The sequence below is a fragment of the Phacochoerus africanus genome, chromosome 12, assembly GCF_016906955.1.
Source record: "Phacochoerus africanus isolate WHEZ1 chromosome 12, ROS_Pafr_v1, whole genome shotgun sequence".
In the NCBI taxonomy this organism is placed as follows: domain Eukaryota; kingdom Metazoa; phylum Chordata; class Mammalia; order Artiodactyla; family Suidae; genus Phacochoerus; species Phacochoerus africanus.
The window spans coordinates 44,088,058-44,103,675 of NC_062555.1; the positions used below are offsets into that span (position 1 = coordinate 44,088,058).

General features: G+C 38.5%; 1 pseudogene; it reads right to left on the reverse strand.

The window, feature by feature from the left end:
- Window positions 1-3,253: 3,253 nt before the first annotated feature.
- On the reverse strand, window positions 3,254-4,198 carry LOC125112465 (phosphatidylinositol N-acetylglucosaminyltransferase subunit Y-like; annotated as a pseudogene).
- Window positions 4,199-15,618: the final 11,420 nt, after the last annotated feature.

Consider the following 15,618-nt stretch of genomic DNA (forward strand, 5'->3'; position numbering starts at 1 on the left):
ATGTGCAACCTACACCACAGCTCATGGCAACCCCGGATCCTTAAGCCACTGAGCAAGTCCAGGGATCAAACCCACAACTTCATGGTTCCTAGTCAGATTTGTTTCTGCTGTGCGAGGACAGGAACTCCCTCAACTGCATTGTTTGCAACTATTTTCTCCTGTTCTGTAAGTTGTCTTTTTTTTATTGCCTTTTTTTTTTTTAATGGTTTCCTTTGCTATGCGGAAGCTTGTAAAGTCAATAAGGCCTCATTTGTTTATTTTGGTTTTCTTTCTCTGTTATACATATACACACGTATATACATCCATACATATCTGGTCTAATATGTCATTTAATGTTTGTTGAATGTTTGAACTTTTAAAGTGTTTCTTTATTGATTTTCTGTCTGGATGACCTATCCCTTGATATAAGTGGAGTTTTAAAGTTCCTTATTTTTATTGTGTTATTGTCAGTTTCCCCCTTCACGTCAGTTAATATTTGCTTTATGTATTTAGGTGCTCCTGTATTGGATACATATATACTTACAGTTGTTATATCTACTTCTTGGATTGATCCCTTGATCATTATGTAGTGTCCCTCTTTATCCTTTTAAGTCTTTAAAGTCTATGTAAAGTCTGATGGAAAAGGTACTGCTATCCTGGCTTTCTTTTGATTTTCATTGTGTGGAATACCTTTTTCTGTCCCTTCACTTTTAGTCAGTATGTGTCTTTAGATCTGAAGTATGTCTCTTATAAGCAGCATATCATATTGTTTTTGTATCATTGGCCACTCTATATCTTTGATTGGAGCATTTAGTCTATTTTTAAAGTAATTATCAATATATAAATTTGTTGGTTGTTATGTAGATCTTTTTTGGTGGTTTTTTTTTTTTGGTTTTTTGGTTTTGGGGGCTGTGCCCAAGACATATGGGGGTTCCCAGGCTAGGGGTCCAATTGGAGCTACAGCTGGCTGGCCTATACCAGAGCCAAAGCAACGCCAGATCCAAGCCATATGTGCAACCTACACCACAGCTCATGGCAATGCCAGATCCTTAACCCACTGAGTGAGGCCAGGAATCGAACCTGCAACCTCATGGTTCCTAGTCAGATTTGTTTCTGCTGCACCACGATGGGAACTCCTGTTTTGTAGATCTTTTTTGTCCCTTTTCATTTTTGTTCTGTTATTTGATGGCTCTTTAGTATTATATTTGGATTCCTTTTACTTTTTTTGTGTGTCTATTATAAATTTTTGGTTTGTGGTTATCATCAGGCTCAACTATTACCACGTGTGTGATTATTTTATGTTGCTAAACTCTTAATTTCACATGTGTTTTCACAATCTGGCATTTGTACTAACCTCTTCTCATGATTACTGTCTTGATACCATATTTTACATCTAATTGTTTTGTGTATTCCCTTAACTGCTTATTGTCAGTATAGATGATTTTTACTACATTTGTCTTTTAACTTTCCTACTAGATTTGTATGTGGATGATTTTCTACCTTTCCTATATGTTTGGCACAGATTTAGCTCTGTGCCTTGCACATAGCAGAAGCTGAAATGACTGCTGATGAAATGGACTAGCCTACCAATAATCAATAGTTTTTGTGTCTAGGTTTAGAGGATCCTAGAAGTTTGAAAGAGCTGAACAGAATGCTTAAAAAGCTGGGAGTGAGTTTTTTCCTTTAATAATTTTCACATTTCTAGTTGTGGCTTTTTTTTTTTTTTTTTTGGCTTGGAGAATTTCCTTTAGCATTACTTATAAAGGTGGTTTGCTGGTTCTGAACTCTTTCAGCTTCTGCTTGTCTGTGAACAATCCCAGCAGTGGTGCCTGTAAGCTCTTTGGTCTGGGTAGGGCTGGGAACTGGGGCTATAAGCTAGAAGAAGGATTCCAAAGTGGCATGTGCCAGCACCAGTGTCCATGTGGTAGAAGGAGCTCCCCGCAATGGCTGCTGTCACTGTCTATGTCCCCAAGGTGAGCTGCACTTGTCTCTTGCCTCTCCAGAAGACTCTTCAAGAATAGCAAGTAGGCCTGACCCAGGCTCCTATTGTATTACTCTTCCTGCCTTGGATCCCAGAGCATTTGAAAATTTTTGTGTGTGCCCATTAAAGAGTGACATCTCTATTTCCCCCAACCCTCTGGGACTCCTAAAATTAAGCAACCACTGGCCTTCAAAGATAAATTCTCTGGGGGCTCATTTTCTCAGTGTAGGACCACCCAGACTGGGGAGCCAACATAGGGCTTGGGGCTTTCTCCCTCTCTTTTCAAAGAACCTCTGAAGTTATAATTATTCTCCCATTTGGGGGCTGCCAACCTGGGGGTGAGGTCCTTGACCGTATTACAACCCCATTGCTACCACATATCTCGTCAATCTTTCTTTATATCTTTAGTTGTCGAAGGTCTTTTCTGGTAGGTTCCAGGTCCTTTTCACTGATGGTCATTCTTTGAATAGTTGTGCTTTTGGTGTGCCTGTGAGAGGAGATGGGCTTGGGATATTCCCACTCTACTAGCTTATCCCAGCTTTCCAGTGTGTCATATTTTGGTGTTGGTCTCTTTTTTTTTTGTAGAGATTTAATCTTTGAACTTTAAATTTTTCTCTGTAATTACCTAACATATATCTCATTGTTTGGCATCACTGTTCTGACATGTTATATAGTGATTGTTTTTATTTTAATTTTTTAAAATTTCAAATTAATTTTTAGTTATGAATGGGATAAGAAATAAAGTCATCAGGAGTTTCTGTTGTGGCTCAGAGGGTTAAAAACCCAACTAGCATCCATAAGGATACAGGTTTGGTCCTTGGCCTCACTTGTGGGTTAAGGATCCAATGTTGCCACAAGCTCTGGTGTAGGTCACAGATGTGGTTCAAGTCCAGGATTGCCCTGGCTGTGGTGTGGGCTAGCAGCTGCACCTCACTGACCCCTGGCCCAGGACTTTCTATATACCACAGGTGTGGCCCTGAAAAAAAAAAAAGAAGAAAAAAAAAGTCATCAGATGATGGTTGGGGCCATTAATTTCTAACAGGACACTTTGTGGAAATAAATATTTCTTCTGATACACCACATATACATCAGAACCTTCAAAAAACAAGGGCAGAACCAAAGTACAATATAGAAGCCTCTGCAGCTTAAGCCTCCCATAGTCTAAACCTCTGAAGCCAAGCAAAGCATCTTTCCTGCCAATTAAGTGGGTTTCCAGTATTTCTATGTAGTTGAACTTTCAGAGACAGACACTCAAGCATATCACTAGTATATACCATCTTGGCTCTGACTGCATTAATTATGCCTGAAAAGTGTAATACCCATCCAAGTCCAAAGGTGAAAGAACACATTAATGAGTATGGTATTTGGCAAGAGCAGACTGTAAAAGCACAGGCTAATTGCACTAGTGCAGGCAGACTAAAAGCACAGGCTGATTGCACTAGTGCAACCCCATGGAAAGTTTACTTCTGCAGAAGCAGAGTGTAACAGTCCTGCCAAAGAGACCACTGGAGTAAAGGACAGTGAATGTAGGAAAAGACAGAAAGATTCTTCTCCCCCACTTATCACCTGCCACTCTTTTTTAAAAGGTAGATGGTATTTAGAAAATTTAGTTGTGTGTGTCATTTTTAAATATGATCTCATGCTGCTTTTTTTTTTTTTTTTTTTTGGTTTTTAGGGCCACACCCAAGGCATGTGGAAGTTCCTAGGCTAGGGGTCCTATTGGAGCTATAGCTGCTGGCCTACACCACAGCCAGCAATGGCAGGATCTGAGCTACATCTGCAACCTTACACCACAGCTCATGGCAACGCTGGATCCTTGACCCAATGAGCAAGGCCAGGGATCGAACTGCATCCTCATGGATACTAGTCAGGTTCATTTCTGCTGCACCACAGCAGGAATTTCTTCTTCCTTCTTATTTGGGGGGGGGGGGATGATGTGTCATTCTAGCTGCTTGTGGTATTATATTAGGAATCCCATCAATAGATGGATAGGCTATTCTTGACTCTTCATTGATGGATTCATTTGTTGATGCTTCACATTTGAGCAGCTTCTTGGAAAGTGGGCACACCAAGAACTCCAGCACTGCCACGTGGCGCAGGGCGATTTCCTCTTCTCACTCTTGTCTGTGGACGTAGCAACCCTAACATGTGCAGGTACCTCTGGGTGAGACCATGGAAGGCAGTGCACGTGTCCCCCCACAGTGCTGAGGCAAGCCAGCTGCACATTCTGTTCAGCATGGTCTGTAAGCCCGAGACTGCAACCACTCCACCACCCTAGCCCATTCTGAGACATCTGGCTTAGAGCGTTTTTTTTTTAACTGAAGTAAAGTCAACATATAAAATCATATTGTTTACAAGAATACAACACAATAATTCAACATTTGTATACATTGCAAAATGATCACCATAACTAATCTTGTTACCACCTGTCATCATATAAAGTTATGGAATTAACTTTTTTCATTGAGAACTGAAGATTTACTTTCTTAGCTATTTCCAAATTGGCAATACAATAGTTTTGACTAAGTCACCATGGTGTATGTTATATGTACATTATTTTGTAACTGGAAATTTGTAGCTCTTGACTCCAAACCCCCTACCACCCCTCCCCTCTGGCAATCATCAATCTATAATCTATTCTATGTAATCTATGAGGTTTTTTGTTTTGTTTTGTGGTTTAGGGTCCATATTAGTGAAATCATACCGTATTTGTCTTTCTCTGGGCTTCATTTAAACTGTTAGCCCCAAGATACATCCCTGTCACAAATGGCAATATATCACTCTTTATGGCTGAATAGTATTCCATTATATGTATGTATATGTGTGTTAATGTGCATATTCTCACACACACACATGTATAAAATCTTGTGAGGTGTATTTATATCACCTCTTTATCAATTCATCTATCAGTGGTGCTTAGGTTGTTTTCATATCTTGGCTATTGTAAATAATGCTGCAGTGAACATAGGGGTACATATATATTTTCCAACTAGTGTTTTCTCTTTTCTCCCCCAGATAAATACCCAAAAGCAAAATATCTTTTGAGGAATTTCCATGCTGTTTTTCCATAGGGGCTGCACCAATTTACATTCCCACCAACAGTGCACAGAGAGTTCCCTTTTATTCTCTGGTTGACATTTGTTATTGTCCCTTTGATACTAGCCATTCTGACAGGTGTGAGGTGATAGCTCTTTGTGGTTTTGATTTGCGTTTCCCGAATTGTTAGTAATGTCGACCATCTTTTCATGTGCCTGTTGGACACCTCTATGGCCATCTATTTTGGAAAAAAAATATTTATTCTGCCCAGCCCATTTTTTAGCACAATTGCTTGTTCATTTTTGTTTTTTCATTATTGAGCTATATGAGTTTTTAGTATGTTTTGCATATTAGCTCCTTATCTGTATATGATCTGCAAATATTTTTTCAGTAAGTTGCTTTTTTATTTTGTCGATGCACATTGATGTGCATAAGCTTTTTAGTTTGATGTCCTCCCACTTGCTTATTTTTGCTTTTGTTGCTTTTACCAGATTCAAAAAAACCAGGACCTATGTTAAAGAACTTACTGCATTTATGTTTTTTCTTCTGTGAAAGTTACAGTTTTATATCGTCCATTCATGAGTCTTTAATCCATTTTTATTTTTTGCGTAAGGTGTAAGAGATAGTGGTCTGGTTTCATTCTTTTGCATGTTTTGCTGACTTTTTTTTTTTTTTTTTTGTATTTTGCCATTTCTTGGGCCGCTCTTGCGGCATATGGAGGTTCCCAGGCTAGGGGTCGAATCGGAGCTGTAGCTGCCGGCCTACGCCAGAGCCACAGCAACGCGGGATCCGAATCGCGTCTGCCACCTACAGCACAGCTCACAGCAACACCGGATGGTTAACCCACTGAGCAAGGGCAGGGATCGAACCCACAACCTCATGGTTCCTAGTCGGATTCATTAACCACTGCGCCACAATGGGAACTCCTTACCAACATTTATTAAAGAGATTATATTTCCCCATTGTATATTCTTGGCTTCTTTGTCATAAATTAATTGACCATATGTGCTAAGGTTTATTTCTATGCTATTTTTTCCATTGATCTATGTGTTTGTTTTTACATCAATATCATACTATTTTTATTATAGCTTTGAGATAGAATTTGAAATCTTAAAGCACAATGCCTCCAGTCTTTTTTTCTTCTTTCTCGTGATTGCTTTTGCCATTTGGATTCTTTTGTGGTTCCATGCAAAGTTTAGAATTTTTTTCTTCTATTTCTGTGAAATATGCTATTTAAATTTTAATAGGAATTGCACTGAACCTATATGTTGCTTTGGGAAGTACGGACAGTTTAAGAATTATTTTTAATCATTACTTTTGTTTAATTTTTATCCACGAGCAAAAACTATTTTAACATTTGTGTTGTCTTCAATTTCTTTTCTTAATGTCTTGTAGTTTTTACTACACGAGTCTTTCACTCCCTCAGTTATATTTATTCCTAGGCATTCTTCTCATGTAATTGTATATGGAATGATTTTCTTTCACATGTATAGAAATGCATCTGATTTTTGAATGATTCTGTATGCTTCAACTATATTGACATTTATTCTACCATTTCGGGGGGTATCACATATGAGATTGTTTTCTTAAAATAGAAAAAGTGGTTTTTTGTTTGTTTTTAGGAACCCCCTATGGCATATGCAAGTTCCCAGGCTAGGGGTCAAAATAGAGCTGCACTGCTGGCCTACACCACAGCCACAGCCACACCAGATCTGAGCCACATCTGCAACCTACACTGCAGCTCATGGAAACACCAGATCCTTTAACCGACTGAGTGAGGTCAGGAATCGAACCCATACCCTAATGGACACTAGTCAGGTTCTTATTCCACTGAGGCACAACAGGAACTCCTGAAAAAAGGTTTAATTCCTGTCCATTTGGGATGCCTTTTTCTTCTACTTTTGTGTCAGATTGCTCTGTTTGGAGTTCAGTACCATCTTTAATAAGAGTAGTGGGTATGGGTACCTTTATCTTGTTACTGATTTAAAAGAAAAGGCTGGAGTTCCCATCATGGCTCGGTGGTTGAGGAACCCGACTAGTATCCATGAGGAAGCAGGTTTGATCGCTGGCCTTGATCAGTGAGTTAAGGATCTGGCATTGTCAGGAGATGTGACTTGGATCCCACGTTGCATGGCTGTGGTTTAGGCTGGCAGCTACAGCTCCAAACTGACCCCTAGCCTGGGAACCTCCATATGCCACAGGTGTGGCCCTAAAAAGATGAGAAAAAAAAAAAGAAAGAAAAAGCTTTCACAAGATTACAAGGTATAAGATTAGTTGTGGGTATATATTACATGGTCTTATTGCTCTATTTTCAGTTTGTTGAGAGCTTTTGTCATAAAATGTTTATTGAATTTTTTCATTTGCTTTTTCTACTTCTATTGAAAGGATCATATATTCTTCAATCTATTCACATTGTATATCATCCTTATTATTTTATATATAGAATATAAAATGATATTGCACCATCCTTCCATGTGAGGGGTAAATTACACACAATCATGCTGTATAATCTTTTAAGTTTGCTGTTGAATTTGGTTAGACTTTTCCTGAGAATTTTTGCATTTATATTCATCAGGCATGTCAACCTATACATTTATTTTCTTATAGTGTTCCTTATCTGGCTTTGGTGCCGGAGTAATGCTTTCCTCCTAAAAAAGAACTTGGGAGTGTTCCCGCCTCAGTTTTTTTTGGAAGAGTTTGAGACTGATTGATGTTAATTATTTCTTTAATGTTTGGTGAAATTTCACCAGTGAAACCATTTAGTCCTTGGCTTTTCTTTGTCAAGAAGGTTGTGTTTATTGTTTGTGTCCTCCTTTATTATTGATCTGTTCAGACTTTCTCTTCATGATTGAGTCTTGGTAGGCTTCGTGCTTCTAAGAATTTATAATTTATCTAATTTCTTGGTGTACGAGAGTTCCCCTTGTGGCTCAGCAGTTAGCAAACCCGACTAGCATCCATGAGGACACAGGTTCGATCCCTGGCCTCACTCAGTGGTTTAAGGATTTGGTGCTGCCGTGAGCTGTGGTGTAGGTCACAGATGTGTCTCGGATCCTGAGTTGCTGCGGCTGTGGCGTAGGTTGGTGTCTACCGCTCCAATTAGACCCCTAGCCTGGGACCCTCCATGTGCCTCAGGTATGGCCCTAAAAGACAGAATGACCAAATAGGAATAATAATAATTTGTTGGTGCATAATTGTTAATACTATTCTTCTGGTCCTTTGTATTTCTTTGATGGCTTTGATGTCTTGTCTTTCATTTTCACATTTCTTTTTTGTCTTTTTGCCTTTTCTAGGGCAGCTCCTGTGGTATATGGAGGTTCCCAGGCTAGGGGTTGAATCAACACCACCAGATCCAAGCCGCATCTGCAACCTATACCACAGCTCACGGCAACGCTGGATCCTTAACCCACTGAGCAAGGCCAGGGTTCGAACCCGCAACCTTATGGTTCCTAGTCGGATTCGTTAACCACTGAGCCACAACAGGAACTCCATATCATATTTTTTGACCTCTCTTTTTTCCTTGGCTAGTCTACTAAAAATTTGTCAATATACTTTATTATTTAAAACATCAACTCTTAGCTTGATTTCTTTCTTCCCCCTCATCTTTTTTGGGCCACAACCATCGCATATGGAAGTTCCCAGGCAAGGGGTTGAATCCGAGCTAAAGCTGCCAACCTACTACAGCCACAGCAAGGCCAGATCTGAGCCACACCTGCGACCTACACCACAGCTGGTGGCAATGCCTGTCCTTAACCCACGGAGCGAGGCCAGGGATTGAACCCACATCCTCGAGGATCCTAGTCGGGTTCATTAACCACTGAGCCATAAAGGGAACCCCCCCCCATCTCTTTTCATCATTCTATCCTCTAAACTTTGCTCTTTCCTTTCTTCTAATTTTATTGTGCTTAATTCTTGTTTTCCCTCTACTCCCTTGATGTGTACAGTTAGGTTGTTTTTTGAAAAGTTTTCATTTTTTAAGTGTAAGTCCATAAAAACAGCTTTTGATATATTCTCCAAATTATGGTATTTTTTGTATTTTATTTTTCTCAAGATACTGATTTCTCTTTTGATTCCTACTTTAATCCATTGGTTATTCAAGATTGTGCTGTTTAATTCCCATGTATTTTTAAATTTTTCAGATTTTTCTACTTCCATATCATTGTGTTCAGAAAGCTGTAAGACGTGATTTTAAAGCTCTTTGGCCAGGGATGACATATCCTGGGGAATGTTTTACGTGCCCTTGAAAAGGCTGTGTTCTGGTGTCCTTGGATGGAATGTTCTGAATATATCTGTTAGGTTTATTTTCTAAAGTGTTATGTAGGTCAGTGTTTTCTCATTAATTTTCTGTCCAAATGATCTATCCATGTTTATAAATAGCCTATTGAAGTACCTAACTATTATTGCATTGCTTTTTCTGCATGTAGTTTTGCTAATATTTACTTTAAATATTTACATACTCCAGTGTTGGGTGCATATATATTTACACTTGTAATAGTCTCTTGATAATTTCTCCTTTATTACTATGGTAACATTGTCTCTTGTGACTGATTTTGATTGAAAATGTGTATTATCTGATATAAGTATACTTACTCCTGCTTTCTTTTGGTTGCCATTTGCATGGATATCTTTTTACCTCCTCTCACTTTAACCTATGTAAGTCCTTAAAGTTAAAGCAAGGAGTTCCCTTCGTGGCTCAGTGGTTAGCAAACCTAACATCCATGAGTATGTGGGTTCAATCCCTGGCCTCGCTCAGCGGGTTAAGGATCCGGCGTGGCCGTGAGCTGTGGTGTAAGTCGCAGATGCAGCTCAGAATCTGTGCTGCTGTGGCTCTGGTATAGGCGGGTGGCTGCAGTTCTGATTGGACCCCGAGCCTGGGAACCTCCATAGGTCATGGGTGCAGCCCTAAAAGACAAAAGCAAAAAAAGTTAAAGTGGATCTTTTGTAGACAGCATATTTTAGGTTTTTGTAAAAATTAATTCAACCACTTTGTCATTTAATTGGAGAATTAGACTTACAGTTATCTTTCCATTGTTTTCTGTTTGTTACTGTTATTGTAGTAATTTCTTTATATTTTTTAAATGTGGTATGAATTCTTTATCTTTTGTGTAACCACAATAATTTTTTTCTTTGTAGTTTCCATGAAACTTACATAAAATATCTTGTATGTAAAATGTATTTAATTTAATAATCTTTAATTTCACAAAATAATTATTTTAGGTATACTTTATATTTTTACTTTATATACATTTTCTATCCCCAGAAAAACTTGTGTGTATACACATACATATATGCAAATATACATATGCATACATAATTCATATTGGTATATTTTTCTATATATATAATATTTCTTATTATACTTAAGGAAATAGTTTGATTTTCCTTTTCTTCAAATGTGTGTTATCTATATAAGGAGTTCAGATGATTTTATTAGTATAGGCTTTTCACATGTGTTAGATTTATTATTCTTTTATTTTATGCTTTTAAAACTGCAGCCTCCCTTTCAATATATTTGTAACTGCTTGGAATGTGTCTATGTGAACTATGTCCTAAATGCTTATGTTACAGTCCACTATATCGTCTTACTTTTTTTTTTTTTGTCTTTTGTCTTTTCAGGGCTGCACTCATGGCATATGGAAGTTCCCAGGCTAGGGGTCTAATCGGAGCTACAGCTGCTAGCCTACACCAGAGCCACAGCAACACCAGATGCGAGCCGCGTCTGCAGCTTACACCACAGCTAATGGCAACGCCAGATCCTTAACCCACTGAGCAAAGCCAGGGATCGAACCTGCAACCTCATGGTTGCTAGTCAGATTTAACCACTGTGCCATGACGGGAACTCCATTATTTTTTATAGTTATTACCTGTAATATTCTACCAGTCTACTTTGTTTGCATCTGTCAAGTTGATCACATGCCTTTCCTAAGTTTATAGGCTGATTAGTTATATTACTATATTTCCTAACCACCAAAATATTAGAGTCCTGGTATAGGAGTAACTTAATTTGGGGGTGAGGTTTTTACCCTGTTAGGTTTATTAAGGTATTATTCATTTTTTTCTTTAAGATTTATAGAGAGATAATCAACATTCAGCACCGTATAACTTCGTGGTTGTACATTGTAACAATTTGACTTTACATCATGGATGTTTATCCCAGTCAGTTTAGTGAACATTCATCATCATATACAGATACAAAATTAAATAGCAAAAAAACCTGTGGTAGCTCTTACTCTCTTAACAACTTTCACATATAACATAAATCAGTGTTAACTATATTTATCATGTTGTATATTAAATCCCTAGCACTTGTTTGTCTTATAACTGGGAAGTTTGGAACTTTTGGCTGCCTTCATCCTCTTCCCCCTCCACCCACACCCTGCCTCTGGTAGCCACAAATGTATCTTCTTCTGAGTTTGTTTGTGAGCTATAATTAACCTATAACACCAGTAGTTCCAGTTGCCCAACACAGTGATTTGATATTTCTGTAGATTTCAAAATGATCAACATAAAAGTTTTATGATATGTCACCATATGAAGATACTATAGTTATTTATTGTATTTCCCAAGTTGTACATCTCATACCCAAGACTGGTTTATTTTGCATCTGGAAGTTGGTACCTCCTGATCTCCCTCACCTACTTCCTTTCTTCCCTCACTCCCCTCTGGCAACCACCTTTTTTCCTCTGTATTTACAAATCTATTTCTGTTTTGTTATATGTTCATGTGTCTTGTTTTTAGATTACACAAATAATTGAAAGCACATAGTATTTGTCTTTCTCAGTTTGACTTATTTCAATTAGTACCCTCTAGGTCTATTCATGTTGTCTCAAATGGAAAGATTTCATTCTTTTCTATGGCTGAGTAATACTCCATCGTGTGTGTGTGTGTGTGTGTACACACCACTTCTTTATCCATTAATTGATTGATGTGCATTGGGGTTGCATCTATACCTTGGCTATTGTAAGTAATGCTGCAGTGAATGTAGGGGTGCATATATGTTTTATAATTAGTATTTTTACTTCTTTTCAGATAAACAACCAGAATTAGAATTGCTGAAACATAGTATAGATCTATTTTTGAGAAATAGCCATACTTTTTTTCATAGTGGCTGTACCAGTTTACTTCCCACAAACAATGCAGTGTTTACATTTTCTCATTGTTGTAAACATTTGTCGTCTTTTTGTTAATTGAATATTGTGACAGTGAGATATCTCATTGTGATTTTGATTTGCATTTCCCTGATGATTAGTGATGTGCTTGTTGATCATTTCTATGTATTTATAAAATTGTCTATCCAGATCTTCTGCCCATTTTTTTAAACTGGGTGCTTTTTTCTTTAATGTTTTTTATGAGTTATTTGTATATTTTGGATTAATCCTTTATCACATATATAGTTTGCAAATGTATTCTCCCTTTCAGTAGTTGGCATTTTGGTTTTGTTGATCACATCCTTTGTTGTTCAAAAGCTTTGATGTAGTTCCATTTGTTTATTTTTGTTGTTTCCCTTGTTAGAAGAGACACATCCAAAAAATATTTCTAAGACTGGTGGCAAAGAGAGTACTGTTTTCTTCTCAAAGTTTTGTGGTTTCAGCTCTTACATGTAAGTCTTTAATTCATTTTGATTTTATTCATTTTATTTTCGTGCATGCTGAGGGAAACAGTCCAGTCTGATTCTTTCGTGTGTAACTGTCTAGTTTTCTCAACTCTATTGACAAGGTTATATTTTTCCCATTTTATATTCTTGCTTCATCATAGATTAATTGCCCATATAAATGTGGGTTAAGAACCCAACTAGGAGTTCCTGTGGTGGCACAGTGGTTAACGAATCTGACTAGGAACCATGAGGTTGCGTATTCGATCCCTGCCCTTGCTCAGTGGGTTAAGGATCCGGCATTGCCATGAGCTGTGGTGTAGGTCGCAGACGCGGCTCAGATCCTGTGCTGCTGTGGCTTTGGTGTAGGCCAGCGGCTATAGCTGCTATTCGACCCCTAGTCTGGAAACCTCCACATGCCACCGCAGGAGTGGCCCAAGAAATGGCAAAAAGACAAAAAAAAAAAAAACCCAACTAGTTTCCATGCAGATGCAGGTTCATACCCACTGGCCTCATTCAGTGGGTTAAGGATCTGGCTTTGCAGCACGCTGTGGTATAGGTTGCAGATGTGGCTCAGATCTGGCATTGCTGTGGCTGTGGCATAGGCTGGCAGCTGCAGCTATGTGTGTGGCCCTAAAAAGACAAAAAAAAAAGTGTGGGTTCCTTTCTGGGCTTTTGATTCTGTTTCATTGATCTATTTGTCTATTTTTGTGCCAGTACCATACTGTTTTTGATGACTGTAGCTTGGTGGTATAATTTGATATTAGAAAGCATTATGCCTCCAACTTTTTCTTTTCAAAATTCTTTTGGCTATTTGGGGTCTTTTTTGTGTTGATATAAATGTGGGAACTATTTGTTCTAGTTCTGTGAAGTACATCATAAATATTTTTATAGGGATTATATTGAATCTGTAGATTGCGTTGGATAGTGTGGACATTGTAATACTAATTCTTCCAGCCTGTGAATACAGTACATCCTTGATCTGTTTGTCTTCAGTTTATTATTCTATTACAATTTTCCAAGTACAAGTTTTTTACCTCAGATTTATTACCAGGTGTTTTGTTTTGTTTTTGCCTTTCTAGGGCCGGACCAGCAGCACATGGAGGCTCCCAGGCTAGGGGTCAAATCGGAGCTGTAGCTGCTGGCCTCCACCACAGCCACAGCAATGCAGGATCCAAGGCGTGTCTGCCACCTACACAACAGCTCACGGCAGTGCCAGATCTTTACCCACTGAGCGAGGCCAGGGATCGAACCTGCTTCCTCATGGTTGCTAGTCAGATTCACTTCCACTGAGCCATGACAGGAACTCCAGTATTTTGTTATTCTTGATGTTAACATAAATGAAATTTTTTTTCTTCCTGGTAGTTTAGTGTGTAGAATAATAGTAGACTTTTGTACGTTAATTTTGTATCCTGCAACTTTTAGCAAACTTATTTATGAGTTCTGGTAGTATTTTGGGGGCATCTCGAAGGTTTTCTTTGTATAGTGTCATGCTGTCTGCAACACAGTGACAGTTTTAGGATTTTATTCAAATTTGGATTTATTTCTTGTCTAATTGCTGTGGCTAGGACTTCCAATACTATGCTGATAAAAACAGCAAGCATGGGCATCCTTCTCTTGTTTCTGAACTTACAGAAAATGCTTTCAGCTTTTCACTGAGTATGATGTTGGCCGTGGGCTTATCACATATGGCCCTTATTAAGTTGATGTATGTTGCCTCTATACCCATTTCCACTGAGCCACAAAGGGAACTCCAACTTTGAGAATTTTTATCAAAAATGGAGTTGAGGTTCCTAAGTTTTTTTATGCATCTATTGAGATGGTTATAAGATTTTTATTCAAGTCGTTAATATGGTATATCATATAAATTGATTTTACTTGATAAATCACTTGATCATGGTGTATGATTCTTTTATTGTATTTTTTAAATTTTGTATGCCAAAATTTGGTTGAGCATATTTGCATCTGTGTTCATCACTGTGTAAGTTACACTGGCCTGTAATTTTTTTGTCATATCTTTGTCTTGTTCTGGTATCAAGGTGATAGTGGCCTTGTGGAATGATTTTAGAAGCATTTTTTTTCTTTTGGGTTAGTTTGAGAAGGCTAAGTTTAAACTCTTCTAAATGTTTGGTAGAATTCAACTGTGAAGCTGTTTGGCCCTGGACTTTTGTTTGTTGGGGTTTTTTTGTTGTTGTTGCTGGTGATATTACTGCTTAAATTTCATTCATGGTAATTGGTTTGTTCATATTTTCCTGACTCAGTCTTGAGAGAGTCTATATTTAATGTTCATAGTTATTTCCTAAAATCTTTCCTATTTTTGTTGTCTTATTTGGAACTTACTCTTCTCCAATTTTTTAAAAATTGGGTATTTTTCTTGGGAGATCCCGTCGTGGCAAGGCAGAAACGAATCCGACTAGGGACCATGAGGTTGCGGTTTGATCCCTGGCCTCGATCAGTGGGTTAAGGATCCAGCATTGCCATGAGCTGTGGTGTAGGTCACAGACACAGCTCGGATCCTGCATTGCTGTGGCTGTGGTGTAAGCCGGCAGCTGTAGCTCCAATTGGACCCCTAGCCTGGGAACCTCCATGTGCCATGGTGCGACCCTAAAAGGACAAAAAAAAAAAAAAAAATTGGGTCTTTTTCTTGATGAGTCTAGCTAAAGGTTTATCAATTTTGTCTTTTTGTCTTTTCACCTTTTCTAGGGCTGCTTCTGCAGCATACAGAGGTTCCCAGGCTAGGGGTCGAATTGGAGCTGTAGCCACTGGCCTATGCCAGAGCCACAGCAATGCAGGATCCGAGCCGTGTCTGCGACCTACACCACAGCTCATGGCAATGCCAGATCCTCCACCCACTGAGCAAGGTCAGGGATCGAACCTGCAAGCTCATGGTTCCTAGTCAGATTCGTTAACCACTGTGCCACAATGGGAACTCCTCAGTTTTGCCTTTAAAAAGAACCAGATCTCTGTTTTACCGATCTTTTCTATTATTGACTTAGTCTCTATTTCTGATCTGATCTTTATGATTTATTTTCTT